Source organism: Tyto alba, unplaced genomic scaffold (genome assembly GCF_018691265.1).
Source record: "Tyto alba isolate M040663 unplaced genomic scaffold, T.alba_DEE_v4.0 Super-Scaffold_45, whole genome shotgun sequence".
NCBI classification, from domain to species: Eukaryota; Metazoa; Chordata; class Aves; order Strigiformes; family Tytonidae; genus Tyto; species Tyto alba.
In genome coordinates this window covers 27578353-27585507 of record NW_024881321.1, presented here as the reverse complement: position 1 = coordinate 27585507, position 7155 = coordinate 27578353, and positions in this window count along the sequence as shown.

The window sequence follows — 7155 nt, the reverse complement described above, 5'->3', positions numbered from 1 at the left end:
TACTAATTAAGAAAAGCAAACCAGAAGACAACCCCACGCACGGGTCTCTAGACAAGTGCATTTTTTTTCCTTAAACATCTTTTGAGATATGTGCCTATCCGATGGGGCTTGCCACTGACTGGAGGTATTTTTCAATTACACCCAACCCCCGGGGAAACCCTCGGGTGGGAGCCGCTGACTTCGCTGCGCTCTCCTCGGCACCTCTCGCCTGGGGAAATCGCGGGGGGGAGTGGGGCGGGGGGGGGACAAGACGAAGGCGCATCCGACTGCGGCACCCCCTGCCCCCCTCCCCCCCCCGGGGCTCCCCCTGCTCCCCCCCGGGCCTCTGCTGCGGTAGGGGGGTACGGGGGGGGTGACCCGGGGTGAGGTGGGGGGAATGGGAATTGGGGTGGGTGTGGGTGTGTGTGTGGAAGGGGGGATGATGATCCCGGCCCCGAGTTGTGCCGCGCATCTGCGAGGGACCGGCAAGCCCGGGGAGAGCCGGAGACAGAGGGAAGGCGAACAGATTTGTCGTGCTTTGAAATGAAACGTTATAATCCCTCCAACAATCCTGTTGACTGTGAGCTCTAGCGCCGGGAGTACAACACGGCGCAAAAAAAAAAAAAAAAAAAAAAAAAAAAAAAAAAAAAAAAGAAAGAAGATACATTGTTGGATAAACAGCTCCTTATAGGTAAAAACTGAATGGGCCAAATAGATGAATAAGGCGACACAATGGGGGGGGGGGGGGGTTGGTGGTGGTGGTGGTGAAAGGAAACGAGTCGGTGGCAGTGGAAGAAAAAGGTAAAAGTGAACAGAGGAGAGAAAAGGAGAAAAAAGAAAAAAATGTAAATGAGTGAGACAAAAAAGCAAAGAGAAAAAGAAAAGAGAACAAGAGGGGGAAAGAAGTAATATTTTCCTTGATAAAAATGCACAAAAGGGAAGATGAACTTTGTTCTTTTTCTCTTTCTACTCTCCTCTCTCTTTCTGCTTTTCGCCTCGCAGCACGCCAGCCTAAGCTGAGAGCTGTAATGTCATTAAATTGCAAATGCTTTTTCATTTCCGACACACACTGTTTACTTATCTGGCAAAAACATATGTTGGAAGGAATCCGTTAAATTCTGCCCATTGCCTTGGGTAAAAGTGCAATGGAAACGGACCCACTGAGCTTCTTCTTTCTTCTTCTTTTAGCACTTCCCTTATCTACAAGACTGCTTCGCAGAAAACTGGCTAGTTCAATGAAAAATGAAGATACAGCAGGAGATTAGAGAAGAACACTGAGCAAAAAATTCCTGGAGAGAGGGTCACTCCATTGCAAATGATTTCACTCCTCTAGATCTGCATAAATTACTATTTTTAAGGCATCTCCAAAGTCTGTATATTTTTCTCACTCTGTCAAACATTTAATTTCACGCCCCGTGTTCTGAATATGCTAAAATGCATATCTCTGATGCACCTTTAAGCCAGAAAAACGAATGCAAAATTGAAGATAAAATGATGTGATTTGCACTACAAGCCTATTACTTGAGGTATTTACATATAGTTTACCTCTGCAGTTCTGAGAATGATTTATTAAAAAAAAATCTGGATTAAGCTCATATAAATATGTATAAATCTTTGTTTAGAAAATAGATTTTGCAGCTGTTGTGTCAAAAAGTTCTTTAAGATTCTGTGAAGAATTTTCCTTTTAGGCTGCTTTAAAAAAGAGGGGAAAAGGACAGTATTTGACATCCTGCTTTGGCAGGAAGGAAAACACATACGCATACACACACATACACACGTTCAGACATTCAGGATTTTTCTAAAGGCTCGTGTTGGGTGGTTTTTTTTTTGTTTGTTTGTTTGTTTTGGGGTTTTTGTGTTTTTGTTTATTTATTTATTTATTTATGTCACACTTTTCTTCCTAAACTTTTCCGGCTCCCTTCCTCTCCCCTCGCCTCGTTTCGCTGGGACTGGCTATCACCCGCGCTCTCGGTTTTCCCCAGCGTGGGAAATAGCGGGCCAGGTGTATTAAAACAACTGTAGGCTGGGGCGGCGAGGGCGAAAAAAAAAAAAAAAAAAAAAAAAAGAAAAGAAAATCAAACGAAAGCCCCGAAGCCAAGGGGAAGCGGCCGGAGGGGGCTGTCCGCCCCGCCCGGCGGTGCCGGCCCCGCTCCCGCCGCCGGCGGAGGCCCGGCCCGGCCCGGCCCGGCCCGGCCCGGCCCGGCCCGGCCCGGCGGGCGTACCCTGGCGTCCCGGGGCTCGTCCCCCGCCGGCTGCCGCTGCTGGAGGAGCCGCGCCGCAGCTGTGGCCTCTTCGGCCCCTCTCCTTGTCGCCACGCTAAGCAACGCGAAGGAAAATGTCCACCCCCGCTCCTTCCCCCCGCCCCGCCCGGCGGGTCGCAGGTGGGTTGGGTAGGGAAGGGCCGGGCGGCGGCGGGACCGAGGGGCTGGGCTCGCTCCCCGGCCTGGCCTGCCCGGCCGCCCCGGGAGACACTGCTTCGGCGGGCGGGCACCGGGCGGAGACGCTACTTCTGAGGCGACCTAGGTGCGGCGGCAGCAGGCCAGGCCGGGCCGGGCCGGGCCGGGCCGGGCCGGGCCGGGGCCCCTGGCCGGGCGGCCGCCGGGGCCGGGAGAACTCGCAGCCCGTTTCCCCGGGCGGAGCGGAGCGGCCCGAGGGCCCCCCCTGGCGGCACCGGCCCGGGCCTGGCCCCGCAGCCCCTCCGCGCCCCGCCCGGCCTCCCCGCTGAGGGGGGAACCGGGGCGGGCCCCGAGGCGTCTCGGCGAGATTTCTCCCTTCCATCCTGAGCCGCCTTCCCCGGCGGAGAAACTTCCACCCTCCCTGGAGGGGGCCGGCGGCGCCCAGCGCGTCGTCCAGGCACGGCGTCCATCACTCCTTGGAGAGAGAAACCCGCAGTCATCACCCCTGACGCCGAGGAGGGGTGGAGGTCCTCACAAGCCCTGCACTGTCTACGATTGTACTTCACGGAATTATTAACCCGAATAAACTTCTAAACCGCCTTGCGAGACGCTGCTCGCATCGGCTTTCTCTAGCGCGCGTAACAGCCGTGGCTGGGGCGTGAGATGTGTAAGGAGCGAGGGCACCTGCTTGGGATAACCACATACTCGATAGGGAGGAAGAGACTTTTCAGATAACTTCAAGGTTAATTTAAGACTTAGCCGCACAATCTACACTTTGAATAATACATGAATTGCAACGATTCCACCAGGATAGGGTGCCCGGGAAGTGATTTACCTTCACCCTGGTCCTATCATCCTATTTTAATCTCCAGAACAGAAGCCCCAGATTTGCTGCTTCCCCCAACAAAGAAACGTGCTGCAACGGCGCCATCCGTATAGACACACCGCTGCACGTTTTGGTCTCCAGTAAGAGACCTCAGAGATAAGGAATTGAAACTCACAGTCTGTACATCACAAACTCAGCAGTAGAAAACTCTTTTTTTTTTTTTTTTTTTTTTTTTTTCTTTGAAGTCGGTCAGCTCTTCTGGTAAGTGCAAGGCAATTCCTCCCTTGCAGAAATACATCGGGGCTGATGGCAGCTGTCAGCTCCTCTCCTGTCACTGGATAAACTGTTTTGTGCTTTGTCCATCTGTCAGTCCCACAGTCTCTCCAGCCATTGAGAGTGCCAGAAGAGATTGCTGTGTTGGAGGGATAGAGACCACGGTCTGAGCTCATCCCTTGTCCCCACAAAAATCAGAAGGAAGGATCAAATGTTTTAAATTCTTGAGGAGAAGCAGCAATGATCCTCATGTGCCGATGACATCAGTGGCAACAGCACGGCAGTAGAGATTCCTGAAGGCCATCACTTCACATTTAAACACTGGAAAAGTGGAGACATGAAGGAAAGAAAGATGGTCTTGAGAAGAGCTTTATTTTGGCCAGCAAAGGTTAATTTCACAGACTTCTCAGAAACAGATCTGCCAAGCATCAGGTATGTAGTAGCCAAAACCAGTTACTTGTAAGAGGCAGCAGGATGGAACCAAGACGTACAGAGGGCATCCAAGCCTCGTGTGCCATATTAACTTTTAAAACAGTGGGATAGAAGTAGGGTCTCCCCTACAACAAGTACTGTGTGAGGGACATCTAAGCAGTGTCCCCTCTTCAGACAGGGCCAGTTTGCTGAAGCTCCACAGGCTTGATAGTCAAGTGAAACCCTGTAATCCATCACCTCCATTCAATGCCACTGTTTCAAAAGGCATTTATTAATTTCTAGCAACTCCGCGGCATATTCTGCTCTTCATGTGTCAGGACTTTGGGTCTGCACCATCGTTACTACACTAAGAATAGCGTTCTGGGAGTCTTAATCCCCACTAAAACCAACTGGAAGAGCTATGGTTTGCCAGGGCAGGGATGGCACTAAGTAAAGTTTCTGTCCTTTTAAGTTGCTGTTATCTTGATCAAATTCACCACCACACAAACTGGCTTTGTGCTGGGGGAACAAATGCAGATCATGGCACTTTGCACTGAAGGGACAGCTGCACACATGCATGTGGGGAGAGGAACTTTCAGGAACTAAAGCAGCTCTATAAAGACACGCGAGAGACCGGATCATGGTACCGAACATACATTTGCAAAACTGTTGCATTTATCAGAGACTTGAAAGCAGCAAATTCAGCCCCAAGGCACCCCAAGGGGATGCATCAGTGATGGGGGTACAGATGCTTTCTCTCCCCTTACCACTTCGCTAGCAAAACCAGGGTGACGGAAATAACAGATGACCCTGGTGATTCTCGGTTTAAGGCATAGTCCTATCCCATCCTTCACCACTTTCAGGGTCAGTGGTAACTTTAGGGAGCTTGTCACCACTTGCTTGGTCTTCCAGGAGTCAGTAGAGGCTTCCTCTCCTTGGCATGAAGGCTGGAGATGAGCAGCTGCTACCAGGGAAGTGCTGGAGACATGACCGCATGGGAATCAAGGGTAACAAGGAAGGCACAGAGAAGATGAAATATCCATAGCTCTAGATGATGAAATATTTTAAAAGTATCTGTTGATACTGCTCACCTTTATATCTTGCACAGTATAGACACTATATGAATTGTATCCCTTCCCCAAATTCCTCCTCACTTCCTGGCCCGGCACTACCTCCAAGCAATTTTAGTTCCTTTTTATGAAAAAGGAGCACTGCAGCCCCATCACTGTGATCTTCCTGTGTTTTACACACCAAACTCATTACCCTGCATTGCTTCGGTACAGTATTATCTGAATGTATACATTAAAATCCCTGACCCGAATGGATCCTGTGTAGTCTATCGCAGGAATACATATCTGAGCTCTGGGTAGCATTGCCATATGCAGTGTAGGGAACCTTCCATATGGTTTCTGAAAAGTGGTTACAGCACACGTGCACCAGGCACTTTTCAAAGTAAAACAGATCTGTTCATTTTTATTTTCAAAATACCAAAGCAGTAAAATCATGTAATTGAGTAATCACTTGCCAAATTTCCTTTTTTAATCTAATCTATTTTGAATTACATCAGAGCCAAAATGCAAATTAAACTGGTAAGGTTCCAAGATTTCTTTTTTCCCTTTTAGAAAACACAATTTAAGGTACTCATAAGTAAGGATATTTTAAAAACCATTTGTTTTGTATGCTGTAAACTTTGGAAAACAAGTTTCAGCCTGAAGTAAATTTTCATAGGTAATAGGTTAAATAGAAGTCTTACGTAAATTTTGATCTCTTCTTAACCACTCCAATTTTCATTTTATAAAATTCAATTTGAAAATAATACCATTGTTTTAAAAGAGGCTCAAAGGGTCAGAAACCAGGCAAAAAAAGTATCCGCTCTAACAAGGCACAGGCACAGCCATTCAGCTCTAACGTATCAAAAAAGGACAGATTCCTGAGATTGCTCATTTGCAGTCTCCATCAATTCATTTTTTTGGAGGGTGGCTGTTGCAGCAGCATTAAAATCCGAACTCACTCGCCAGCCTGGGCAAACTCGTCAGCACTTGACCACGAAGCGAGACAGATCCTCGCTATCCTACCACAGCCTCACAAAGTCACACAGCTCAGCAGATTAACAAACCGATAGATAAAAGTGGCCTTCCAGAGTACCCGCTGCTGGAAACCTTTGCTCTTTGGGTTGCAGTTGTTCAGATTAAGTCTCTCCCTACCCCCAGGCAGACCTTGCGGAAAGCCGTGTGACCTCGTGGGTTGCCTCCTACCACGGTGCTGCCATCCGTTGCAAAAACTGGCACCCACTCAAGTCACGGCTGTTTTCATGGTGCTTGTCTTTTCTCCCCTAAAGCTCCTTCCTCAAACTGGGATCTGCTCCTGACACCTCCCAGCCCCTTTTGTAAGGCTGCAAAGGCACAACTGACCCTGTTCATTTTAAAATACTTTAAAGTGCCCAGTTCATATTTACCCCTGACACTATGTTGAAAGAGAACTCTTAAAGGAAGAGACTGGCCAATCCTGAGCGTGCAAAGTGCAGCCGAAGACATACAGGAGAGAGAGATGGAGGAGTTAAAAGGCCGATGATAGTTTGCAAAAGACCAACTGACCTTGCAGCTGCCCTTCTAAAGGGGATCTTGCTCCTCTTCAATGTGCCTTTTCTACCCCATCCCCAGCAGTGCCACTGGTACTCATCAAATCCTGATGACCTGGTTCAGTGAGCTAAAACCATTGAGAATGAACTTGGTTTTCCTTCTGCTGCTGCTAGAGGCTGGTTTTTCCACCAAGTTTAACTCCTCAACTCCATCTCACTTAAACTGCTAGGTGACAGCCATTGTCAGGTCAAGGGAAGCCAGAGCAGCGTGCAGTCAGGGGAACAGGGACACTCTTTTTTTGGCAGCTAACAGCCCAAACTAGCTGCAATGTCACACCACACCCTCAGGTCTCCGATGGCTAGGGAGACTGAACACACAGTAGAGAGGGCAAAGGAGAGACAGGAAAAGTGCGAAATCAAAACAGACCAAGGATAAAGAGAATAAGCATACTAGATGCAAAGTAGGGGCTGGACTGTGAGCGTTGATCGTGGGAACAGATGGAGAGATAGAGAAATGACACCCATTACACTCAAAATCATATGTATGAGAGAGCGGGGAGAGGGGAGGGCAGAGACCGAGCGTGGTGGGAGAGATGGAATTTGCAAGACACGAAAAAGATCTGCAGAAAATAATGGTGTAAGAAAAACTGGAATCAGAACTTACTGTTCACTGGAAAATCACAGTCTAGTTG